Source organism: Leuresthes tenuis, unplaced genomic scaffold, assembly GCF_036924035.1.
Source record: "Leuresthes tenuis unplaced genomic scaffold, fLeuTen1.0.hap1 SCAF_17, whole genome shotgun sequence".
Taxonomy (NCBI): Eukaryota; Metazoa; Chordata; class Actinopteri; order Atheriniformes; family Atherinopsidae; genus Leuresthes; species Leuresthes tenuis.
The window spans coordinates 29,870,973-29,897,746 of record NW_027325371.1 but is presented as its reverse complement, the minus strand read 5'-3'; the positions used below and the strand labels follow the sequence as shown (position 1 = coordinate 29,897,746).

Below are 26,774 nucleotides of genomic sequence, written 5' to 3'. Positions count from 1 at the left end.
CTGCAAGAAGGTGTGAATGTCCACCCATAATACCTGAAAAATGGGTAAAAAAAAGGTGCGAATGCCCAACCATACATCATCAAAAGCAGGAGTGCATGTGTTCGGCTACAAGAAGGTGTGAACGTCCAACCAAAGTTTGTAAAAAGCAGTTAAGAAAAGGTTCGAATATCCAACCATACATAATCAAAAGCGGGAGCGGAGCTGTTCGACTGCAAGTAGGTGTGAATATCAGATCATAATTTGCAAAAAGCTGATGAGAAAGGGTGAGAATGCCCGACTATACACTATCAAATGTGGGAGCGGAGGTGTTCGTCTGTGAGTAGGTGTGAATGTCCGACCATAATTGCTGAAAAATGTGTTAGAAAAGACTAGAATGCCGGACCATATATCATCAAAAGCGGGAGAGGTTGTGTTCGGCTGCAAGAAGGTGTGAATGTCCAGCCATAATTACTCACAAACGGGTAAGAAAAGGTACTATTGCCAGACCATATATGATCAAAACAGGGAGCGGAGGTGGTTCAGCTGCAAGAAGGTTTGAATGTCCGACTAAAGTTTGTAAAAAGCGGGTAAGACAAGGTGTGAATGCCCGACAATGTATGATCAAAAGAGGAGCGGAGGTTTTCGGCTGCAAGAAGGTCTGAATGTCCACCCATAATTACTGAAAAATGGGTAAGAAAAGGTGCGAAAGCCCAACCGCACATGAGAAGGTGTTCGACTGCAAGTAGGTGTGAATGTAAGTTCATAATTTGTAAAAAGCGGGTAAGAAAAGGTAAGAATGCCCAACCATAAATTATCAAAAGCGGCAGCAGAGTTTCGGCTGGTATTTATCAATGTCTAGATAGATTTCAACAAAAAACAACGTTGTACTTTGCAGTAAAAGAAAGTGCAAATCAAAAGTTTTAGGAATCCGAGAATAAGCTTATTTTCATGAGTTCTGCACGATTTCGGATTTTATGTATAAAATGAATTTCTTCACGCAAACTAAGTTAACACTGCTTTGTCCTTCATATGTACCCATTTCTACATATATTTCAAGCATAAACTTCCTCATATTACCCTGAATGAGAAAGAGCCACACTTGTGATTAAGCCATACCTCCCTTTTGAGGAGTTCCGCATGATTTGGGATTTTATCTATAAAATTAATTCCTTCACTCAAACTATGTTAAAACGGCTTTTACCTTCATATTTATCAATGTCTCGATAGATTTAAACAAAAAACAACGTTGTACTTTGCAATAAAAGAAAGAGCAAATCAAAAGTTTTAGGAATCCGAGAATAAGCTTATTTTCATGAGTTCTGCACGATTTCGGATTTTATGTATAAAATGAATTCATTCACTCAAACCAAGTTAAAACTGCTTTTTCCTTCATATTTATCAATGTCTAGATCGACTTCAACAAAGAACAACATTGTATTTTGCAGTAGAAGAAAGAGCAAAACTGAAGGATCAGGAATCCGAGAATAAGCTTCTTTTCATACGTTCTGCATGATTTGGGATTTTATGTATAAAATGAATTCCTTCACTCAAACTAAGTTAACACTGCTTTGTATTTCATATGTACCCATTTCTACATATATTTCAAGCATAAACTTCCTCATACTACCCTGAATGAGAAAGAACCACACTTGTGATTAAGCCATACGCCCCTTTTGAGGAGTTCTGCATGATTTGGGATTTTATCTATAAAATCAATTCCTTCACTCAAACTATGTTAAAACGGCTTTTACCTTCATATTTATCAATGTCTCGATAGATTTAAACAAAAAAACAACGTTGTACTTTGCAGTAAAAGAAAGAGCCAATCAAAAGTTTTAGGAATCCGAGAATAAGCTTATTTTCATGAGTTCTGCACGATTTCGGATTTTATGTATAAAATGAATTCATTCACTCAAACCAAGTTAAAACTGCTTTTTCCTTCATGTTTATCAATGTCTAGATCGACTTCAACAAAGAACAACATTGTATTTTGCAGTAGAAGAAAGAGCAACACTGAAGGATCAGGAATCCGAGAATAAGCTTATTTTCTTATGGGCAAGTGGGAACTGCTTTGTCCTTCATATTTATCAATGTGTAGATGGATTTCAACTTCTTCTACTGCAAAGTCCAATGTTTTTCTTTGTTGAAGTCGATCTAGACATTGATGAATATGGAAGGACAAAGCAGTTTTAACTTGGTTTGAGCAAAGCAATTCATTTTATAGCAAAATCCGAAATCGTGCAGAACTCATGAAAGCAGGCTTATACTCGGATTCCTGAAACTTTAGATTTGCTCTTTCTTTTACTGCAAAGTACAACGTTGTTTTTTTGTTTAAATATTTCTAGACATGGTAAATATGAAGGACAAATCAGTTTTAACATAGTTTGAGTGAAGTAATGCATTTTATAAGCAAAATCCCAAATCATGCAGAACTCACGAAATGCTTTTTCTCGCTTTTCACTGCTTTTTACAAACTTTGGTCGGACGTTCACACCTTCTTGCATCCGAACACCTCCGCTTCCGTTTTTGATGATGTATATTCGGGCATTCGAACCTTTTTTTACCCGCTTTTTACAAACCATTGTCGGACTTTCACACCTTCTTGCAGCCGAACTCCACCTCTCCCGCTTTTGATGATGTATGGTCCAGTATTCTTACCTTTTCTAACACATTTTTCAGCAATTATGGTCGGACATTCACACCTACTCACAGCTGGACACCTCCGCTCCCGCTTTTGATCATACAATGTCGGGACATCGCTCCTTGTCTTACCAGCTTTTTACAAACTTTAGTCGAACATTCACACCTTCTTGCAGCTGAACACCTCCGCTCCCGCTTTTGATGATGTATAGTCGGGCTTTCTAGCCTTTTCTTACCCGGTTTTTACAAATTATGGTTGGACATTCAGACCTTGCAGCCGAACACTTCCGCTCTCTCTTTTGATCATACATTGTCGGGCATTCGCACCTTGTCTTACCCGCTTTTTACAAACTATAGTCAGACATTCACACCTTGCAGCTGAACCTCCGCTCCCTGTTTTGATCATGTATGGTCTGGCAATACTACCTTTTCTTCCCCCGTTTGTGAGTAATTATGGCTGGACATTCACACCTACTTGCAGTCGAACAGCTCTGCTCCCGCTTTTGATTATGTTTGGTTGGATATTCGAACCTTTTCTTAACTGCTTTTTACAAACCATGGTCGTACTTTCACACCGTCTTGTAGCCGAACAACTCCGCTCCCGCTATTGATTTTGTACAGTCGGGTATTTTAACCTTTTCTTACCCGCTTTTTACCAACTATGGTCGGACATTCACACCGTCTTACAGCGGAACACCTCGCTCCCGCTTTTTATGGTGTATAGTCGGGCATTTGAACCTTTTCTTACCCGCTATTTACAAACTATGGTAGGACATTCAAACTTTCGTGTATCCGAAAACCTCCGCTCTCTCTTTTGATCATACATTGTCGGACATTCGCACCTTTTCTTACCGGCTTTTTACAAACCATGGTCGGACTGTCACACCTTCTTGTAGCCGAACACATCCGCTCCCGCTATTGATTGTGTACAGTCGGGTATATTAACCTTTTCTTACCCGCTTTTTACGAAGTATGGTTGGACATTCACACCTTCGTACAGCGGAACACCTCCGCTCCCTCTTTTGATGGTGTATGTTCGGGCATTCAAACCTTTTCTTACCCGCTTTTTCCAAACTATGGTCGGCTATTCACAGCTTCCTCTCCACCCACCATACTTGTATGGTGGGATATTCAGACCCACTTGCATACGAAGACCTCCGCCCCAAATTTTGTTGATATTTAGTCGGACATTCGCACCTTACCCGCTTTTGGCAAACTATGGCCTTCTTGCAGCCAAACAACTCTGATCTTGCTTTTGATTATGTAAGGTTGGGCATTCAGACCTTGCTTCACCTGCTTTTCACCAAATATAGTCGGACATTCACACCTTCTTGCAGCCGAACCCTTCCGCTCCACCTTTTAGTGTTCTATCATACCTTTTTATCACCGCATTTTATACATTATGGTTGGAAATTTTCAACCACTCTCATCCGAAGACCTCTCCTCCCGCTTTTGTTAATATATTTGAACTTTAGTTTGACATTCAAACCTTCTTGCAGCTGAACCACCTCCGCTCCCTGTTTTGATCATATATGGTCTGGCTACTACCTTTTCTTACCCGTTTGTGAGTAATTATGGCTGGACATTCACACCTACTTGCAGTCGAACACAACCTCTCTCGCTTTTGATGATGTATGGACCGGCATTTTTACCTTTTCTAACACATTTTTCAGCAATTATGGTCGGAGATTCACACCTACTCACAGCCGAACAACTCCGCTCCCGAATTTGATGATGTATAGTCGGGCATTCTCACCTTTTCTCATGAGCTTTTTGCAAATTATGATCTGACATTCACACCTACTTGCAGTCGAACAGCTCTGCTCCCGCTTTTGATTATGTTTGGTTGGATATTCGAACCTTTTCTTAACTTCTTTTTACATATTTTGGTTGGACGTTCACACCTTCTTGTAGCCGAACACTTCCACTCCTGCTTTTGATGATGTATGGTTGGGCATTCACACCTTTTTTTTGCCCATTTTTCAGGAATTATGGATGGACATTCACACCTTGCAGCTGAACACCTCCTATCCCACTTATGATCATGTGCGGTTTGATTTTCGAAAAGTTTCTTTCATGTTTTCTAGCAATTATTGATGGACATGTAGACCTTCTTGCAGCAGAACACCTCCGCTCCCGCTTTTGATCATACATTGTCAGGCATTCGCACCTTGTCTTACCCACTTTTTACAAACTTTAGTCGAACAGTCACACCTTTTTGCAGCCGAACACCACCTCTCCCGCTTTTGATGATGTATGGACCAGCATTCTTACCTTTTCTAACACATTCTTCAGCAATTATGGTCGGACATTCACACCTACTCAGAGCCGAACACCTCCGCTCCCGCATTTGATGATGTATAGTCGGGCATTCTCACCCTTTCTCATCAGCTTTTTACAAATTATGATCTGACATTCACACCTGCTTTTGATAATGTATTGTTAGGCATTCGCACCTTTTTTTTTACCCATTTTTCATGAATTATGGGTGGACATTCACACCTTGCAGCCGAACACCTCCTCTCCCGCTTATGATCATGTGCGGTTTGATATTCGAAAATTTACTTTCTTGTTTTAAAGCAATTATTGATGGACATTCAAACCTTCTTTTTGATGGTGTATAGTCGGGCTTTCGAGCCTTTTCTTCCCGGTTTTTACAAACCATGGTCGGACTTTCACACCTTCTTGTAGCCGAACAACTCCGCTCCCGCTATTGATTGTGTACAGTCGGGTATTTTAACCTTTTCTTACCCGCTTTTTACCAACTATGGTCGGACATTCACACCGTCTTACAGCGGAACACCTCTGCTCCCGCTTTTGATGGTGTATAGTCGGGCATTCGAACCTTTTCTTACCCGCTTTTTACAAACTATGGTGGGACATTCAAACCTTCTTGTATCTGAAAACCTCCGCTCTCTCTTTTGATCATACATTGTCGGACATTCGCACATTTTCTTACCCGCTTTTTACAAACCATGGTCGGACTTTCACATCTTCTTGTAGCCGAACACATCCGCTCCCGCTATTGATTGTGTACAGTCGGGTATTTTAACCTTTTCTTACCCGCTTTTTACCAAGTATGGTCGGACATTCACACCTTCGTACAGCGGAACACCTCCGCTCCCTCTTTTGATGTTGTATGTTCGGGCATTCAAACCTTTTCTTACCCGCTTTTTCCAAACCATGGTCGGCTATTCACAGCTTCCTCTCCACCATACTTGTATGGTGGGATATTCACACCCACTTGCATCCGAAGACCTCCGCCCCAAATTTTGTTGATATTTAGTCGGACATTCGCACCTTACCCGCTTTTGGAAAACTATGGCCTTCTTGCAGCCAAACACCTCTGATCTCGCTTTTGATGATATAAGGTTGCGCATTCAGACCTTGCTTCACCTGCTTTTCACCAAATATAGTCGGACATTCACACCTTCTTGCAGCCGAACACTTCCGCTTTTAGTGTTCTATGAGGCATTCACATATTTTTTTTCACCGTATTTTATAGATTATGGTTGGAAATTCTCACCCACTCTCATCCGAAGACCTCTCCTCCCGCTTTTGTTAATATATAGTCGGGCATTCGAACCTTTTCTTACCCGCTTTTTACAAATTATAGTCGAACATTCACACCTACTTGCAGCTGAATACTTCCGCTCCACCTTGTAGGTATGTATGGTCGGTTTGCACCTCTTTTTATACTGATTGCTGAAGATTAAGTTGTACTTTCTCAAACTACAACTTTTTTTATTTGTTGAAACTTGATTTGAAGTGGATAAATAAGGAGGACAAACAGTTTTAAGTCAGGCTGATAGAAGGAATTAATTTTATAGCAAAATCTGTACTTCGTCATATGTCGAGAGATGCTTATTGCTGAAGAAGTTCTTTCTCATTCTACAAAGTACAACGTTGTTTATCGTTGAAACTTGATTAGACATGAATAAATATGAAGGACAAAGCAGTCTTAACTTGGTTTGAGTTAATGAATTCGTTTTATAGAGGGAGAATCCGAATTCGTGCATAACTCATAAAATAGAGCTTATTTTCGGATTCCTGAAGAATGATTCTGGTTCTTTCTAATAATACAAAGTTTGTTGTTTTATTGTTGAAACTTCATCAGAAGTGAAGAAATAAATGAATGCCTATCAACAAATTGACCTTCTGTTGACCTTCGGGGAGGTGAGTATCTTCACTAGACTCACCTGTCTGCTCTTCCTCCTCATTTAGCGTAGCTCCACCCTCTGCCTGTGAATTCTCACAGACTTCAACACTGAGTGGTGAGGCCTCTACAGGCCCCTCCCCTTTTTGCTCCTCACTTCCAATCCAAGCTTTTGGCGGGAAGTTTGAATTTTTTGGGTCAACCTCTTCACTTTGTTCACCAACTGCCACCTTTGGTCCTTCTCTTTGTTGGCTTGACTGTGGCTTTACCGTCTTTAATTTGTTGGCAAAAGATTTAGGGCAATCTCTGAAGAGGTGATTTAATTCTCCACAGAGATTACATTTCCTGCCATTTGGACACTCTCCAAAAGTTTGCCCAATTTCTCTGCTCTTCCCACATAACACCTTGGTACAAGCCTCAACCAGGTGCCCATGCTCACCACACTTGCGGCAGAACTTGGGCTGCCCTGGTAGTGGATGTAACCTCGGTTTTCAAGGTGGCCAGAGTGTCGCCCACCCGCTGCACTGAGCACTCTTCAGCCCTTTTAAATGGTATAACTTTGCACTCCCGCACGCTCCAGCAAGCACCATTCAAGCAACAACTTTGCACTCCAGCTTCGAACATCGGCACAGTCGCAACAAGTAAGGCGACTCTACTCAGAGAAGTCACTCTGCACAGTAAGAAGATTTCTTTTGCACAGACAGAAAGGGCTTCACCCGCAAAGGTAAAGCCTGCCAAAAATAGAAACAACTCATTAGTGCTGCTCTCCACAGAAATCTTTAGTAAAAGGCGAAAGACTTGTACGTTATGAAGAGAAACCAGAGTACGATTATCCGTCACTGCGGGAGCAGGGCATCAGGCTTGTTGGCATAGCCACCTTCCCCATGGTGAGCTTTGCTTGGTTGAGACGCTTGCTCCCCCCCCCCTTGCTCCTCGGCTGACCAAGTAGGAACAATCGGGCCCTATTCGATGGCTGCCTTGTCTTTTACTCTGTGCAAAAGACAAGGCAGCAACAAAAACACCACGAGAATCCCGTATTGAGGCTTTTTTCTGACCGCTCATTCGGGGGTCGCGTTTCTTTCAAGCAATTCTCCTGGTTAGCGCACACTCGGCTCGCTCCCATAGCCGTGTTAAAGTCTACTTCGCATTCACTCTCTTTCTCAGCAGACTCTTGGGATTTTATCTATAAAATGAATTCCTTCACTCAAACTATGTGAAAACTGCTTTGTCCTTAATATTTACCATGTCTAGAAAGATTTAAACAAAAAAAACAACGTTGTACTTTGCAGTAAAAGAAAGAGCAAATCTAAAGTTTCAGGAATCCGAGAATAAGCTTACTTTCATGAGTTCTTCACGATTTCGGATTTTGCTATAAAATGAATTCCTTCACTCAAACTAAATTAAAACTGCTAAACCGCTAATCTGTTATATGTAAGGCAGATGTCAAATTCACCGAAATAGGATCAAAGGGTATTCGGCCAATCGAGCTGTAGCAGCTTCGGTAAAAGAGTATAAGTTGAAGAGTTTGTGAATAAAGGTGTGCGCACACATAGTGTGCTGTACGAAAATAGGCAGGGAGCAATGCCGGCTGGGGTATATGTTCTTGTATGTTGTCTGACTGTTTGATTTGAATGTGTTGTGTAAGTGTCCTGTTGAATGTTACATGTTTGGGCTTTGACACGCTTCACTGTGGTTGTTAACTGTGTGGTGTGTCCTGAAATGTTATATGTTTGGGCTGTGTGACATGCTTAATGCTTGTCAGTAGCTACCCACTTATTCATATACTATCAAAGTATGTCCGGACTTCTTATGTTGTCAGTTCCCATCAAAAAGCGGAAGCGGAGCTCTTCGGATGCAAGTGGGTGTGAATATCCCACCATACAAGTATGGTGGAGAGGAAGCTGTGAATGGCCGACCATAGTAAAAGGCGGGTGAGAGAAGGTGCGAATGTCAAACCATACATAATCAAAACAGGGAGCGGAGGTGTTCTGCTGTAAGAAGGTGTGAATGTCCAACCATAGTTGGTAAAAAGCGGGTAAGAAAAGGTTAAAATACCCGACTGTACACAATCAATAGCGGGAGCGGAGTTGTTCGGCTACTAAAAGGTGTGAAAGTCCGACCATGGTTTGTAAAAAGCGGGTAAGAAAAGGTGCGAAAGCCCGACAATGTATGATCAAAAGAGGGAGTGGAGGTTTTCGGCTGCAAGAAGGTCTGAATGTCCAACCATAATTTGTAAAAACCGGGGAAGAAAAGGCTCGAAAGCCCGACTATACACCATCAAAAGTGGGAGCGGAGGTGTTCAGCTGCAAGACGGTCTGAATGTCCATCAATAATTGCTAGAAAACATGAAAGAAAATTTTTGAATATCAAACTGCACATGATGATAAGCGGGAGAGGAGGTGTTCAGCTGCAAGAAGGTGTGAATGTCTACCCATAATTACTGAAAAATGGGTAAGAAAAGGTGCGAATGCCTAACCATACATCATCAAAAGAGGGAGCGGAGGTGTTCCGCTGTAAGACGGTGTGAATGTCCGACCATAGATGGTAAAAAGCGGGTAAGAAAAGGTTAAATTACCCGACTGTACACAATCAAAAGAGGGAGCGGAGTTGTTCAGCTAAGAGAAGGTGTGAAAGTCCGACCTTGGTTTGTAAAAAGCGGGTAAGAAAAGGTTCGTATGCCCGAATATACACCATCAAAAGCGGAAGCGGAGGTGTTCGGCTGCAAGATATTGTGAACGTCCGACCAAAGTTTGTAAAAAGCAGTTAAGAAAAGGTTCGAATATCTAACCATACATAATCAAAAGCGGGAGCAGAGCTGTTCGACTGCAAGTAGGTGTGAATGTCAGATCATAATTTGCAAAAAGCTGATGAGAAAGGGTGAGAATGCCCGACTATACACCATCAAATGCGGGAGCGGAGTTGTTCGGCTGTGAGTAGGTGTGAATCTCCGACCATAATTGCTGAAAAATGTGTTAGAAAAGGTAAAAATGCCGGTCCATACATAATCAAAATCGGGAGAGGTGGTGTTCAGCTGCAAGAAGGTCTAAATGTCCATCAATAATTGCTAGAAAACATGAAAGAAAATTTTCGAAAATCAAACCACACATGATCATAAGTGGGAGAGGAGGTGTTCAGCTGCAAGAAGGTGTGAATGTCCACCCATAATACCTGAAAAATGGGTAAAAAAAAGGTGCGAATGCCCAACCATACATCATCAAAAGCAGGAGTGCATGTGTTCGGCTACAAGAAGGTGTGAACGTCCAACCAAAGTTTGTAAAAAGCAGTTAAGAAAAGGTTCGAATATCCAACCATACATAATCAAAAGCGGGAGCGGAGCTGTTCGACTGCAAGTAGGTGTGAATGTCAGATCATAATTTGCAAAAAGCTGATGAGAAAGGGTGAGAATGCCCGACTATACACCATCAAATGCGGGAGCGGAGTTGTTCGGCTGTGAGTAGGTGTGAATCTCCGACCATAATTGCTGAAAAATGTGTTAGAAAAGGTAAGAATGCCGGTCCATACATCATCAAAAGCGAGAGAGGTTGTGTTCGGCTGCAAGTAGGTGTGAATGTCCAGCCATAATTACTCACAAACGGGTAAGAAAAGGTAGTATTGCCAGACCATATATGATCAAAACAGGGAGCGGAGGTGGTTCAGCTGCAAGAAGGTTTGAATGTCCGACTAAAGTTCAAATATATTAACAAAAGCGGGAGGAGAGGTCTTCGGATGAGAGTGGTTGAAAATTTCCAACCATAATGTATAAAATGCGGTGAAAAAAAGGTGTGATAGAACACTAAAAGGTGGAGCGGAAGTGTTCGGCTGCAAGAAGGTGTGAATGTCCGACTATATTTGGTGAAAAGCAGGTGAAGCAAGGTCTGAATGCCCAACCTTACATCATCAAAAGCGAGATCAGAGGTGTTTGGCTGCAAGAAGGCCATAGTTTGCCAAAAGCGGGTAAGGTGCGAATGTCCGACTAAATATCAACAAAATTTGGGGCGGAGGTCTTCGGATGCAAGTGGGTGTGAATATCCCACCATACAAGTATGGTGGAGAGGAAGCTGTGAATGGCCGACCATAGTAAAAGGCGGGTGAGAGAAGGTGCGAATGTCAAACCATACATAATCAAAACAGGGAGCGGAGGTGTTCTGCTGTAAGAAGGTGTGAATGTCCAACCATAGTTGGTAAAAAGCGGGTAAGAAAAGGTTAAAATACCCGACTGTACACAATCAATAGCGGGAGCGGAGTTGTTCGGCTCCTAAAAGGTGTGAAAGTCCGACCATGGTTTGTAAAAAGCGGGTAAGAAAAGGTGCGAATGCCCGACAATGTATGATCAAAAGAGGGAGTGGAGGTTTTCGGCTGCAAGAAGGTCTGAATGTCCAACCATAATTTGTAAAAACCGGGGAAGAAAAGGCTCGAAAGCCCGACTATACACCATCAAAAGTGGGAGCGGAGGTGTTCAGCTGCAAGACGGTCTGAATGTCCATCAATAATTGCTAGAAAACATGAAAGAAAATTTTCGAATATCAAACTGCACATGATCATAAGCGGGAGAGGAGGTGTTCAGCTGCAAGAAGGTGTGAATGTCTACCCATAATTACTGAAAAATGGGTAAGAAAAGGTGCGAATGCCTAACCATACATCATCAAAAGAGGGAGCGGAGGTGTTCCGCTGTAAGACGGTGTGAATGTCCGACCATAGATGGTAAAAAGCGGGTAAGAAAAGGTTAAATTACCCGACTGTACACAATCAAAAGAGGGAACGGAGTTGTTCAGCTAAGAGAAGGTGTGAAAGTCCGACCTTGGTTTGTAAAAAGCGGGTAAGAAAAGGTTCGTATGCCCGAATATACACCATCAAAAGCGGAAGCGGAGGTGTTCGGCTGCAAGATATTGTGAACGTCCGAACAAAGTTTGTAAAAAGCAGTTAAGAAAAGGTTCGAATATCTAACCAAACATAATCAAAAGCGGGAGCAGAGCTGTTCGACTGCAAGTAGGTGTGAATATCAGATCATAATTTTTAAAAAGCTGATGAGAAAGGGTGAGAATGCCCGACTATACACTATCAAATGTGGGAGCGGAGGTGTTCGTCTGTGAGTAGGTGTGAATGTCCGACCATAATTGCTGAAAAATGTGTTAGAAAAGACTAGAATGCCGGACCATATATCATCAAAAGCGGGAGAGGTTGTGTTCGGCTGCAAGAAGGTGTGAATGTCCAGCCATAATTACTCACAAACGGGTAAGAAAAGGTACTATTGCCAGACCATATATGATCAAAACAGGGAGCGGAGGTGGTTCAGCTGCAAGAAGGTTTGAATGTCCGACTAAAGTTTGTAAAAAGCGGGTAAGACAAGGTGTGAATGCCCGACAATGTATGATCAAAAGAGGAGCGGACGTTTTCGGCTGCAAGAAGGTCTGAATGTCCACCCATAATTACTGAAAAATGGGTAAGAAAAGGTGCGAAAGCCCAACCGCACATGAGAAGGTGTTCGACTGCAAGTAGGTGTGAATGTAAGTTCATAATTTGTAAAAAAGCGGGTAAGAAAAGGTAAGAATGCCCAACCATAAATTATCAAAAGCGGCAGCAGAGTTTCGGCTGGTATTTATCAACGTCTAGATAGATTTCAACAAAAAACAACGTTGTACTTTGCAGTAAAAGAAAGTGCAAATCAAAAGTTTTAGGAATCCGAGAATAAGCTTATTTTCATGAGTTCTGCACGATTTCGGATTTTATGTATAAAATGAATTTCTTCACGCAAACTAAGTTAACACTGCTTTGTCCTTCATATGTACCCATTTCTACATATATTTCAAGCATAAACTTCCTCATATTACCCTGAATGAGAAAGAGCCACACTTGTGATTAAGCCATACCTCCCTTTTGAGGAGTTCCGCATGATTTGGGATTTTATCTATAAAATTAATTCCTTCACTCAAACTATGTTAAAACGGCTTTTACCTTCATATTTATCAATGTCTCGATAGATTTAAACAAAAAACAACGTTGTACTTTGCAATAAAAGAAAGAGCAAATCAAAAGTTTTAGGAATCCGAGAATAAGCTTATTTTCATGAGTTCTGCACGATTTCGGATTTTATGTATAAAATGATTTCATTCACTCAAACCAAGTTAAAACTGCTTTTTCCTTCATATTTATCAATGTCTAGATCGACTTCAACAAAGAACAACATTGTATTTTGCAGTAGAAGAAAGAGCAAAACTGAAGGATCAGGAATCCGAGAATAAGCTTCTTTTCATACGTTCTGCATGATTTGGGATTTTATGTATAAAATGAATTCCTTCACTCAAACTAAGTTAACACTGCTTTGTATTTCATATGTACCCATTTCTACATATATTTCAAGCATAAACTTCCTCATACTACCCTGAATGAGAAAGAACCACACTTGTGATTAAGCCATACGCCCCTTTTGAGGAGTTCTGCATGATTTGGGATTTTATCTATAAAATCAATTCCTTCACTCAAACTATGTTAAAACGGCTTTTACCTTCATATTTATCAATGTCTCGATAGATTTAAACAAAAAAACAACGTTGTACTTTGCAGTAAAAGAAAGAGCCAATCAAAAGTTTTAGGAATCCGAGAATAAGCTTATTTTCATGAGTTCTGCACGATTTCGGATTTTATGTATAAAATGAATTCATTCACTCAAACCAAGTTAAAACTGCTTTTTCCTTCATGTTTATCAATGTCTAGATCGACTTCAACAAAGAACAACATTGTATTTTGCAGTAGAAGAAAGAGCAACACTGAAGGATCAGGAATGTTTTTTTGTTTAAATATTTCTAGACATGGTAAATATGAAGGACAAATCAGTTTTAACATAGTTTGAGTGAAGTAATGCATTTTATAAGCAAAATCCCAAATCATGCAGAACTCACGAAATGCTTTTTCTCGCTTTTCACTGCTTTTTACAAACTTTGGTCGGACGTTCACACCTTCTTGCATCCGAACACCTCCGCTTCCGCTTTTGATGATGTATATTCGGGCATTCGAACCTTTTTTTACCCGCTTTTTACAAACCATTGTCGGACTTTCACACCTTCTTGCAGCCGAACTCCACCTCTCCCGCTTTTGATGATGTATGGTCCAGTATTCTTACCTTTTCTAACACATTTTTCAGCAATTATGGTCGGACATTCACACCTACTCACAGCTGGACACCTCCGCTCCCGCTTTTGATCATACAATGTCGGGACATCGCTCCTTGTCTTACCAGCTTTTTACAAACTTTAGTCGAACATTCACACCTTCTTGCAGCTGAACACCTCCGCTCCCGCTTTTGATGATGTATAGTCGGGCTTTCGAGCCTTTTCTTACCCGGTTTTTACAAATTATGGTTGGACATTCAGACCTTGCAGCCGAACACCTCCGCTCTCTCTTTTGATCATACATTGTCGGGCATACGCACCTTGTCTTACCCGCTTTTTACAAACTATAGTCAGACATTCACACCTTGCAGCTGAACCTCCGCTCCCTGTTTTGATCATGTATGGTCTGGCAATACTACCTTTTCTTCCCCCGTTTGTGAGTAATTATGGCTGGACATTCACACCTACTTGCAGTCGAACAGCTCTGCTCCCGCTTTTGATTATGTTTGGTTGGATATTCGAACCTTTTCTTAACTGCTTTTTACAAACCATGGTCGTACTTTCACACCGTCTTGTAGCCGAACAACTCCGCTCCCGCTATTGATTTTGTACAGTCGGGTATTTTAACCTTTTCTTACCCGCTTTTTACCAACTATGGTCGGACATTCACACCGTCTTACAGCGGAACACCTCGCTCCCGCTTTTTATGGTGTATAGTCGGGCATTTGAACCTTTTCTTACCCGCTATTTACAAACTATGGTAGGACATTCAAACTTTCGTGTATCCGAAAACCTCCGCTCTCTCTTTTGATCATACATTGTCGGACATTCGCACCTTTTCTTACCGGCTTTTTACAAACCATGGTCGGACTGTCACACCTTCTTGTAGCCGAACACATCCGCTCCCGCTATTGATTGTGTACAGTCGGGTATATTAACCTTTTCTTACCCGCTTTTTACCAAGTATGGTTGGACATTCACACCTTCGTACAGCGGAACACCTCCGCTCCCTCTTTTGATGGTGCATGTTCGGGCATTCAAACCTTTTCTTACCCGCTTTTTCCAAACTATGGTCGGCTATTCACAGCTTCCTCTCCACCCACCATACTTGTATGGTGGGATATTCAGACCCACTTGCATACGAAGACCTCCGCCCCAAATTTTGTTGATATTTAGTCGGACATTCGCACCTTACCCGCTTTTGGCAAACTATGGCCTTCTTGCAGCCAAACAACTCTGATCTTGCTTTTGATTATGTAAGGTTGGGCATTCAGACCTTGCTTCACCTGCTTTTCACCAAATATAGTCGGACATTCACACCTTCTTGCAGCCGAACCCTTCCGCTCCACCTTTTAGTGTTCTATCATACCTTTTTATCACCGCATTTTATACATTATGGTTGGAAATTTTCAACCACTCTCATCCGAAGACCTCTCCTCCCGCTTTTGTTAATATATTTGAACTTTAGTTTGACATTCAAACCTTCTTGCAGCTGAACCACCTCCGCTCCCTGTTTTGATCATATATGGTCTGGCTACTACCTTTTCTTACCCGTTTGTGAGTAATTATGGCTGGACATTCACACCTACTTGCAGTCGAACACAACCTCTCTCGCTTTTGATGATGTATGGACCGGCATTTTTACCTTTTCTAACACATTTTTCAGCAATTATGGTCGGAGATTCACACCTACTCACAGCCGAACAACTCCGCTCCCGCATTTGATGATGTATAGTCGGGCATTCTCACCCTTTCTCATCAGCTTTTTGCAAATTATGATCTGACATTCACACCTACTTGCAGTCGAACAGCTCTGCTCCCGCTTTTGATTATGTTTGGTTGGATATTCGAACCTTTTCTTAACTTCTTTTTACATATTTTGGTTGGACGTTCACACCTTCTTGTAGCCGAACACTTCCACTCCTGCTTTTGATGATGTATGGTTGGGCATTCACACCTTTTTTTTGCCCATTTTTCAGGAATTATGGATGGACATTCACACCTTGCAGCTGAACACCTCCTATCCCACTTATGATCATGTGCGGTTTGATTTTCGAAAAGTTTCTTTCATGTTTTCTAGCAATTATTGATGGACATGTAGACCTTCTTGCAGCAGAACACCTCCGCTCTCGCTTTTGATCATACATTGTCAGGCATTCGCACCTTGTCTTACCCACTTTTTACAAACTTTAGTCGAACAGTCACACCTTTTTGCAGCCGAACACCACCTCTCCCGCTTTTGATGATGTATGGACCAGCATTCTTACCTTTTCTAACACATTCTTCAGCAATTATGGTCGGACATTCACACCTACTCAGAGCCGAACACCTCCGCTCCCGCATTTGATGATGTATAGTCGGGAATTCTCACCCTTTCTCATCAGCTTTTTACAAATTATGATCTGACATTCACACCTGCTTTTGATAATGTATTGTTAGGCATTCGCACCTTTTTTTTTACCCATTTTTCATGAATTATGGGTGGACATTCACACCTTCTTGCAGCCGAACACCTCCTCTCCCGCTTATGATCATGTGCGGTTTGATATTCGAAAATTTACTTTCTTGTTTTAAAGCAATTATTGATGGACATTCAAACCTTCTTTTTGATGGTGTATAGTCCGGCTTTCGAGCCTTTTCTTCCCGGTTTTTACAAACCATGGTCGTACTTTCACACCTTCTTGTAGCCGAACAACTCCGCTCCCGCTATTGATTGTGTACAGTCGGGTATTTTAACCTTTTCTTACCCGCTTTTTACCAACTATGGTCGGACATTCACACCGTCTTACAGCGGAACACCTCTGCTCCCGCTTTTGATGGTGTATAGTCGGGCATTCGAACCTTTTCTTACCCGCTTTTTACAAACTATGGTGGGACATTCAAACCTTCTTGTATCTGAAAACCTCCGCTCTCTCTTTTGATCATACATTGTCGGACATTCGCACATTTTCTTACCCGCTTTTTACAAACCATGGTCGGACTTTCACATCTTCTTGTAGCCGAACACATCCGCTCCCGCTATTGATTGTGTACAGTCGGGTATTTTAACCTTTTCTTACCCGCTTTTTACCAAGTATGGTCGGACATTCACACCTTCGTACAGCGGAACACCTCCGCTCCCTCTTTTGATGTTGTATGTTCGGGCATTCAAACCTTTTCTTACCCGCTTTTTCCAAACTATGGTCGGCTATTCACAGCTTCCTCTCCACCATACTTGTATGGTGGGATATTCACACCCACTTGCATCCGAAGACCTCCGCCCCAAATTTTGTTGATATTTAGTCGGACATTCGAACCTTACCCGCTTTTGGAAAACTATGGCCTTCTTGCAGCCAAACACCTCTGATCTCGCTTTTGATGATATAAGGTTGCGCATTCAGACCTTGCTTCACCTGCTTTTCACCAAATATAGTCGGACATTCACACCTTCTTGCAGCCGAACACTTCCGCTTTTAGTGTTCTATGAGGCATTCACATATTTTTTTTCACCGTATTTTATAGATTATGGTTGGAAATTCTCACCCACTCTCATCCGAAGACCTCTCCTCCCGCTTTTGTTAATATATAGTCGGGCATTCGAACCTTTTCTTACCCGCTTTTTACAAATTATAGTCGAACATTCACACCTACTTGCAGCTGAATACTTCCGCTCCACCTTGTAGGTATGTATGGTTGGCATTTGCACCTCTTTTTATACTGATTGCTGAAGATTAAGTTGTACTTTCTCAAACTACAACTTTTTTTTATTTGTTGAAACTTGATTTGAAGTGGATAAATAAGGAGGACAAACAGTTTTAAGTCAGGCTGATAGAAGGAATTAATTTTATAGCAAAATCTGTACTTCGTCATATGTCGAGAGATGCTTATTGCTGAAGAAGTTCTTTCTCATTCTACAAAGTACAACGTTGTTTATCGTTGAAACTTGATTAGACATGAATAAATATGAAGGACAAAGCAGTCTTAACTTGGTTTGAGTTAATGAATTCGTTTTATAGGGAGAATCCGAATTCGTGCATAACTCATAAAATAGAGCTTATTTTCGGATTCCTGAAGAATGATTCTGGTTCTTTCTAATAATACAAAGTTTGTTGTTTATTGTTGAAACTTCATCAGAAGTGAAGAAATAAATGAATGCCTATCAACAAATTGACCTTCTGTTGACCTTCGGGGAGGTGAGTATCTTCACTAGACTCACCTGTCTGCTCTTCCTCCTCATTTAGCGTAGCTCCACCCTCTGCCTGTGAATTCTCACAGACTTCAACACTGAGTGGTGAGGCCTCTACAGGCCCCTCCCCTTTTTGCTCCTCACTTCCAATCCAAGCTTTTGGCGGGAAGTTTGAATTTATTGGGTCAACCTCTTCACTTTGTTCACCAACTGCCACCTTTGGTCCTTCTCTTTGTTGGCTTGACTGTGGCTTTACCGTCTTTAATTTGTTGGCAAAAGATTTAGGGCAATCTCTGAAGAGGTGATTTAATTCTCCACAGAGATTACATTTCCTGCCATTTGGACACTCTCCAAAAGTTTGCCCAATTTCTCTGCTCTTCCCACATAACACCTTGGTACAAGCCTCAACCAGGTGCCCATGGTCACCACACTTGCGGCAGAACTTGGGCTGCCCCTGGTAGTGGATGTAACCTCGGTTTTCAAGGTGGCCAGAGTGTCGCCCACCCGCTGCACTGAGCACTCTTCAGCCCTTTTAAATGGTATAACTTTGCACTCCCGCACGCTCCAGCAAGCACCATTCAAGCAACAACTTTGCACTCCAGCTTCGAACATCGGCACAGTCGCAACAAGTAAGGCGACTCTACTCAGAGAAGTCACTCTGCACAGTAACAAGATTTCTTTTGCACAGACAGAAAGGGCTTCACCCGCAAAGGTAAAGCCTGCCAAAAATAGAAACAACTCATTAGTGCTGCTCTCCACAGAAATCTTTAGTAAAAGGCGAAAGACTTGTACGTTATGAAGAGAAACCAGAGTACGATTATCCGTCACTGCGGGAGCAGGGCATCAGGCTTGTTGGCATAGCCACCTTCCCCATGGTGAGCTTTGCTTGGTTGAGACGCTTGCTCCCCCCCCCCTTGCTCCTCGGCTGACCAAGTAGGAACAATCGGGCCCTATTCGATGGCTGCCTTGTCTTTTACTCTGTGCAAAAGACAAGGCAGCAACAAAAACACCACGAGAATCCCGTATTGAGGCTTTTTTCTGACCGCTCATTCGGGGTCGCGTTTCTTTCAAGCAATTCTCCTGGTTAGCCCACACTCGGCTCGCTCCCATAGCCGTGTTAAAGTCTACTTCGCATTCACTCTCTTTTCTCAGCAGACTCTTGGGATTTTATCTATAAAATGAATTCCTTCACTCAAACTATGTGAAAACTGCTTTGTCCTTAATATTTACCATGTCTAGAAAGATTTAAACAAAAAAAACAACGTTGTACTTTGCAGTAAAAGAAAGAGCAAATCTAAAGTTTCAGGAATCCGAGAATAAGCTTACTTTCATGAGTTCTTCACGATTTCGGATTTTGCTATAAAATGAATTCCTTCACTCAAACTAAATTAAAACTGCTAAACCGCTAATCTGTTATATGTAAGGCAGATGTCAAATTCACCGAAATAGGATCAAAGGGTATTCGGCCAATCGAGCTGTAGCAGCTTCGGTAAAAGAGTATAAGTTGAAGAGTTTGTGAATAAAGGTGTGCGCACACATAGTGTGCTGTACGAAAATAGGCAGGGAGCAATGCCGGCTGGGGTATATGTTCTTGTATGTTGTCTGACTGTTTGATTTGAATGTGTTGTGTAAGTGTCCTGTTGAATGTTACATGTTTGGGCTTTGACACGCTTCACTGTGGTTGTTAACTGTGTGGTGTGTCCTGAAATGTTATATGTTTGGGCTGTGTGACATGCTTAATGCTTGTCAGTAGCTACCCACTTATTCATATACTATCAAAGTATGTCCGGACTTCTTATGTTGTCAGTTCCCATCAAAAGCGGAAGCGGAGCTCTTCGGATGCAAGTGGGTGTGAATATCCCACCATACAAGTATGGTGGAGAGGAAGCTGTGAATGGCCGACCATAGTAAAAGGCGGGTGAGAGAAGGTGCGAATGTCAAACCATACATAATCAAAACAGGGAGCGGAGGTGTTCTGCTGTAAGAAGGTGTGAATGTCCAACCATAGTTGGTAAAAAGCGGGTAAGAAAAGGTTAAAATACCCGACTGTACACAATCAATAGCGGGAGCGGAGTTGTTCGGCTACTAAAAGGTGTGAAAGTCCGACCATGGTTTGTAAAAAGCGGGTAAGAAAAGGTGCGAATGCCCGACAATGTATGATCAAAAGAGGGAGTGGAGGTTTTCGGCTGCAAGAAGGTCTGAATGTCCAACCATAATTTGTAAAAACCGGGGAAGAAAAGGCTCGAAAGCCCGACTATACACCATCAAAAGTGGGAGCGGAGGTGTTCAGCTGCAAGACGGTCTGAATGTCCATCAATAATTGCTAGAAAACATGAAAGAAAATTTTCGAATATCAAACTGCACATGATCATAAGCGGGAGAGGAGGTGTTCAGCTGCAAGAAGGTGTGAATGTCTACCCATAATTACTGAAAAATGGGTAAGAAAAGGTGCGAATGCCTAACCATACATCATCAAAAGAGGGAGCGGAGGTGTTCCGCTGTAAGACGGTGTGAATGTCCGACCATAGATGGTAAAAAGCGGGTAAGAAAAGGTTAAATTACCCGACTGTACACAATCAAAAGAGGGAGCGGAGTTGTTCAGCTAAGAGAAGGTGTGAAAGTCCGACCTTGGTTTGTAAAAAGCGGGTAAGAAAAGGTTCGTATGCCCGAATATACACCATCAAAAGCGGAAGCAGAGGTGTTCGGCTGCAAGATATTGTGAACGTCCGACCAAAGTTTGTAAAAAGCAGTTAAGAAAAGGTTCGAATATCTAACCAAACATAATCAAAAGCGGGAGCAGAGCTGTTCGACTGGAAGTAGGTGTGAATGTCAGATCATAATTTGCAAAAAGCTGATGAGAAAGGGTGAGAATGCCCGACTATACACCATCAAATGCAGTAGCGGAGTTGTTCGGCTGTGAATCTCCAACCATAATTGCTGAAAAATGTGTTAGAAAAGGTAAAAATGCCGGTCCATACATAATCAAAATCGGGAGAGGTGATGTTCAGCTGCAAGAAGGTCTAAATGTCCATCAATAATTGCTAGAAAACATGAAAGAAAATTTTCGAAAATCAAACCACACATGATCATAAGTGGGAGAGGAGGTGTTCAGCTGCAAGAAGGTGTGAATGTCCACCCATAATACCTGAAAAATGGGTAAAAAAAAGGTGCGAATGCCCAACCATACATCATCAAAAGCAGGAGTGCATGTGTTCGGCTACAAGAAGGTGTGAACGTCCAACCAAAGTTTGTAAAAAGCAGTTAAGAAAAGGTTCGAATATCCAACCATACATAATCAAAAGCGGGAGCAGAGCTGTTCGACTGCAAGTAGGTGTGAATGTCAGATCATAATTTGCAAAAAGCTGATGAGAAAGGGTGAGAATGCCCGACTATACACCATCAAATGCGGTAGCGGAGTTGTTCGGCTGTGAGTAGGTGTGAATCTCCAACCATAATTGCTGAAAAATGTGTTAGACAAGGTAAAAATGCCGGTCCATACATAATCAAAATCGGGAGAGGTGGTGTTCAGCTGCAAGTAGGTGTGAATGTCCACCCATAATACCTGAAAAATGGGTAAAAAAAAAGGTGCGAATGCCCAACCATACATCATCAAAAGCAGGAGTGCATGTGTTCGGCTACAAGAAGGTGTGAACGTCCAACCAAAGTTTGTAAAAAGCAGTTAAGAAAAGGTTCGAATATGCAACCATACATAATCAAAAGCGGGAGCGGAGCTGTTCGACTGCAAGTAGGTGTGAATGTCAGATCATAATTTGCAAAAAGCTGATGAGAAAGGGTGAGAATGCCCGACTATACACCATCAAATGCGGGAGCGGAGTTGTTCGGCTGTGAGTAGGTGTGAATCTCCGACCATAATTGCTGAAAAATGTGTTAGAAAAGGTAAGAATGCCGGTCCATACATCATCAAAAGCGAGAGAGGTTGTGTTCGGCTGCAAGTAGGTGTGAATGTCCAGCCATAATTACTCACAAACGGGTAAGAAAAGGTAGTATTGCCAGACCATATATGATCAAAACAGGGAGCGGAGGTGGTTCAGCTGCAAGAAGGTTTGAATGTCCGACTAAAGTTCAAATATATTAACAAAAGCGGGAGGAGAGGTCTTCGGATGAGAGTGGTTGAAAATTTCCAACCATAATGTATAAAATGCGGTGAAAAAAAGTTGTGATAGAACACTAAAAGGTGGAGCGGAAGTGTTCGGCTGCAAGAAGGTGTGAATGTCCGACTATATTTGGTGAAAAGCAGGTGAAGCAAGGTCTGAATGCCCAACCTTACATCATCAAAAGCGAGATCAGAGGTGTTTGGCTGCAAGAAGGCCATAGTTTGCCAAAAGCGGGTAAGGTGCGAATGTCCGACTAAATATCAACAAAATTTGGGGCGGAGGTCTTCGGATGCAAGTGGGTGTGAATGTCCGACTATATTTGGTGAAAAGCAGGTGAAGCAAGGTCTGAATGCCCAACCTTACATCATCAAAAGCGAGATCAGAGGTGTTTGGCTGCAAGAAGGCCATAGTTTGCCAAAAGCGGGTAAGGTGCGAATGACCGATTAAATATCAACAAAAGTGGGGGCGGAGGTCTTCGGATGCAAGTGGGTGTGAATATCCCACCATACAAGTATGGTGGAGAGGAAGCTGTGAATGGCCGACCATAGTAAAAGGCGGGTGAGAGAAGGTTCGAATGTCAAACCATACATAATCAAAACAGGGAGCGGAGGTGTTCTGCTGTAAGAAGGTGTGAATGTCCAACCATAGTTGGTAAAAAGCGGGTAAGAAAAGGTTAAAATACCCGACTGTACACAATCAATAGCGGGAGCGGAGTTGTTCGGCTCCTAAAAGGTGTGAAAGTCCGACCATGGTTTGTAAAAAGCGGGTAAGAAAAGGTGCGAATGCCCGACAATGTATGATCAAAAGAGGGAGTGGAGGTTTTCGGCTGCAAGAAGGTCTGAATGTCCAACCATAATTTGTAAAAACCGGGGAAGAAAAGGCTCGAAAGCCCGACTATACACCATCAAAAGTGGGAGCGGAGGTGTTCAGCTGCAAGACGGTCTGAATGTCCATCAATAATTGCTAGAAAACATGAAAGAAAATTTTCGAATATCAAACTGCACATGATCATAAGCGGGAGAGGAGGTGTTCAGCTGCAAGAAGGTGTGAATGTCTACCCATAATTACTGAAAAATGGGTAAGAAAAGGTGCGAATGCCTAACCATACATCATCAAAAGAGGGAGCGGAGGTGTTCCGCTGTAAGACGGTGTGAATGTCCGACCATAGATGGTAAAAAGCGGGTAAGAAAAGGTTAAATTACCCGACTGTACACAATCAAAAGAGGGAACGGAGTTGTTCAGCTAAGAGAAGGTGTGAAAGTCCGACCTTGGTTTGTAAAAAGCGGGTAAGAAAAGGTTCGTATGCCCGAATATACACCATCAAAAGCGGAAGCGGAGGTGTTCGGCTGCAAGATATTGTGAACGTCCGACCAAAGTTTGTAAAAAGCAGTTAAGAAAAGGTTCGAATATCTAACCAAACATAATCAAAAGCGGGAGCAGAGCTGTTCGACTGGAAGTAGGTGTGAATGTCAGATCATAATTTGCAAAAAGCTCATGAGAAAGGGTGAGAATGCCCGACTATACATCATCAAATGCGGGAGCGGAGTTGTTCGGCTGTGAGTAGGTGTGAATCTCCGACCATAATTGCTGAAAAATGTGTTAGAATAGGTAAAAATGCCGGTCCATACATCATCAAAAGCGAGAGAGGTTGTGTTCGGCTGCAAGTAGGTGTGAATGTCCAGCCATAATTACTCACAAACGGGTAAGAAAAGGTAGTATTGCCAGACCATATATGATCAAAACAGGGAGCGGAGGTGGTTCAGCTGCAAGAAGGTTTGAATGTCCGACTAAAGTTCAAATATATTAAAGAAAGCGGGAGGAGAGGTCTTCGGATGAGAGTGGTTGAAAATTTCCAACCATAATGTATAAAATGCGGTGAAAAAAAGGTGTGATAGAACACTAAAAGGTGGAGCGGAAGTGTTCGGCTGCAAGAAGGTGTGAATATCCGACTATATTTGGTGAAAAGCAGGTGAAGCAAGGTCTGAATGCCCAACCTTACATCATCAAAAGCGAGATCAGAGGTGTTTGGCTGCAAGAAGGCCATAGTTTGCCAAAAGCGGGTAAGGTGCGAATGTCCGACTAAATATCAACAAAATTTGGGGCAGAGGTCTTCGGATGCAAGTGGGTGTGAATATCCAACCATACAAGTATGGTGGAGAGGAAGCTGTGAATAGCCGACCATAGTTTGGAAAAAGCGGGTAAGAAAAGGTTTGAATACCCGAACATACACCATCAAAAGAGGGAGCGGAGGTGTTCCGCTGTACAAAGGTGTGAATGTCCGACCATAGTTGCTAAAAAGCGGGTAAGAAAAGGTTAAAATACCCGACTGTACACAATCAATAGCGGGAGCGGAGTTGTTCGGCTACTAAAAGGTGTGAAAGTCCGACCCTGGTTTGTAAAAAGCGGGTAAGAAAAGTTTCGAAAGCCCGAACATACACCAACAAAAGAGGGAGCGGAGGTGTTCAGCTGCAAGAAGGTGTCAACGTCCGACCAAAGTTTGTAAAAAAGCAGTTAAGAAAAGGTTCGAATATCTAACCAAACATAATCAAAAGCGGGAGCAGAGCTGTTCGACTGCAAGTAGGTGTGAATGTCAGAGAATAATTTGCAAAAAGCTGATGAGACAGGGTGAGAAATCCCGACTATACACCATCAAATGCGGGAGCGGAGTTGTTCGGCTGTGAGTAGGTGTGATTCTCCAACCATAATTGCTGAAAAATGGGTAGGAAAAGATGCGAATGTCCAACCATAAATCATCAAAAGCAGGAGTGGAGTTGTTCAGCTACAAGAAGGTATGAAAGTCCAACCATGGTTTGTAAAAAGCGGGTAAGAGAAGGTTCGAATACCCGAATATATACCATCAAAAGCGGAAGCGGGGGTGTTCGTCTGCAAGAAGGTGTGAACGTCCGACCAAAGTTGGTAAAAAGCAGTTAAGAAAAGGTTTGAATATCCAACCGAACATAATCAAAAGCGGGAGCAGAGCTGTTCGACTGCAAGTAGGTGTGAATGTCAGATCATAATTGCTGAAAAATGTGATAGAAAAGACTAGAATGCCGGACAATACATCATCAAAAGCGGGAGAGGTGGTTTTTCGGCTGCAAGTAGGTGTGAATGTCCAGCCATAATTACTCACAAACGGGGGAAGAAAAGGTAGTATTTCCAGACCACACATGATCAAAACAGGGAATGGAGGTGGTTCAGCTGCAAGGTGTGAATGTCTGACTAAAGTTTGTAAAAACCGTGTAAGACAAGGGGCAAATGCCCGACAATGTATGATCAAAAGAGGGAGCGGAGGTTTTCGGCTGCAAGGTCTGAATGTCCAACCATAATTTGTAAAAATCGGGGAAGAAAAGGCTCGAAAGCCCGACTATACACCATCAAAAGCGGGAGCAGAGGTGTTCAGGTGCAAGCAGGTCTGAATGTCCGACCAATAATTACTGAAAAATGGGTAAGAAAAGGTGCAAATGCCAAATCATACATCATCAAAAGCAGGAGCGGATGTGTTCGGCTACAAGAAGGTTTGAATGTCCAACCATAGTAAGTAATAGGTGGGTAAGAAAAGGCTCGAATGCCCGACTATACACCATCAAAAGCGGAAGCGGAGGTGTTCGGCTGCAAGATATTGTGAACGTCCGACCAAAGTTTGTAAAAAGCAGTTAAGAAAAGGTTCGAATATCTAACCAAACATAATCAAAAGCGGGAGCAGAGCTGTTCGACTGCAAGTAGGTGTGAATATCAGATCATAATTTGCAAAAAGCTGATGAGAAAGGGTGAGAATGCCCGACTATACACTATCAAATGTGGGAGCGGAGGTGTTCGTCTGTGAGTAGGTGTGAATGTCCGACCATAATTGCTGAAAAATGTGTTAGAAAAGACTAGAATGCCGGACCATATATCATCAAAAGCGGGAGAGGTTGTGTTCGGCTGCAAGAAGGTGTGAATGTCCAGCCATAATTACTCACAAACGGGTAAGAAAAGGTACTATTGCCAGACCATATATGATCAAAACAGGGAGCGGAGGTGGTTCAGCTGCAAGAAGGTTTGAATGTCCGACTAAAGTTTGTAAAAAGCGGGTAAGACAAGGTGTGAATGCCCGACAATGTATGATCAAAAGAGGAGCGGAGGTTTTCGGCTGCAAGAAGGTCTGAATGTCCACCCATAATTACTGAAAAATGGGTAAGAAAAGGTGCGAAAGCCCAACCGCACATGAGAAGGTGTTCGACTGCAAGTAGGTGTGAATGTAAGTTCATAATTTGTAAAAAGCGGGTAAGAAAAGGTAAGAATGCCCAACCATAAATTATCAAAAGCGGCAGCAGAGTTTCGGCTGGTATTTATCAATGTCTAGATAGATTTCAACAAAAAACAACGTTGTACTTTGCAGTAAAAGAAAGTGCAAATCAAAAGTTTTAGGAATCCGAGAATAAGCTTATTTTCATGAGTTCTGCACGATTTCGGATTTTATGTATAAAATGAATTTCTTCACGCAAACTAAGTTAACACTGCTTTGTCCTTCATATGTACCCATTTCTACATATATTTCAAGCATAAACTTCCTCATATTACCCTGAATGAGAAAGAGCCACACTTGTGATTAAGCCATACCTCCCTTTTGAGGA

The 26,774-nt window shown here is 42.2% G+C and overlaps 2 non-coding genes across 2 annotated transcripts; both read right to left on the bottom strand.

Moving 5' to 3' along the window:
- Positions 1–7,488: 7,488 nt before the first annotated feature.
- Positions 7,489–7,602, bottom strand: LOC140274300 (U5 spliceosomal RNA). The gene has a single exon (XR_011908266.1). It is a non-coding gene; the product is annotated as a U5 spliceosomal RNA (small nuclear RNA).
- An 11,145-nt stretch (positions 7,603–18,747) lies between these two features.
- LOC140274299 (U5 spliceosomal RNA) lies at positions 18,748–18,861 on the bottom strand. Its single transcript, XR_011908265.1, has one exon. It is a non-coding gene; the product is annotated as a U5 spliceosomal RNA (small nuclear RNA).
- Between the last annotated feature and the right edge of the window lie 7,913 nt (positions 18,862–26,774).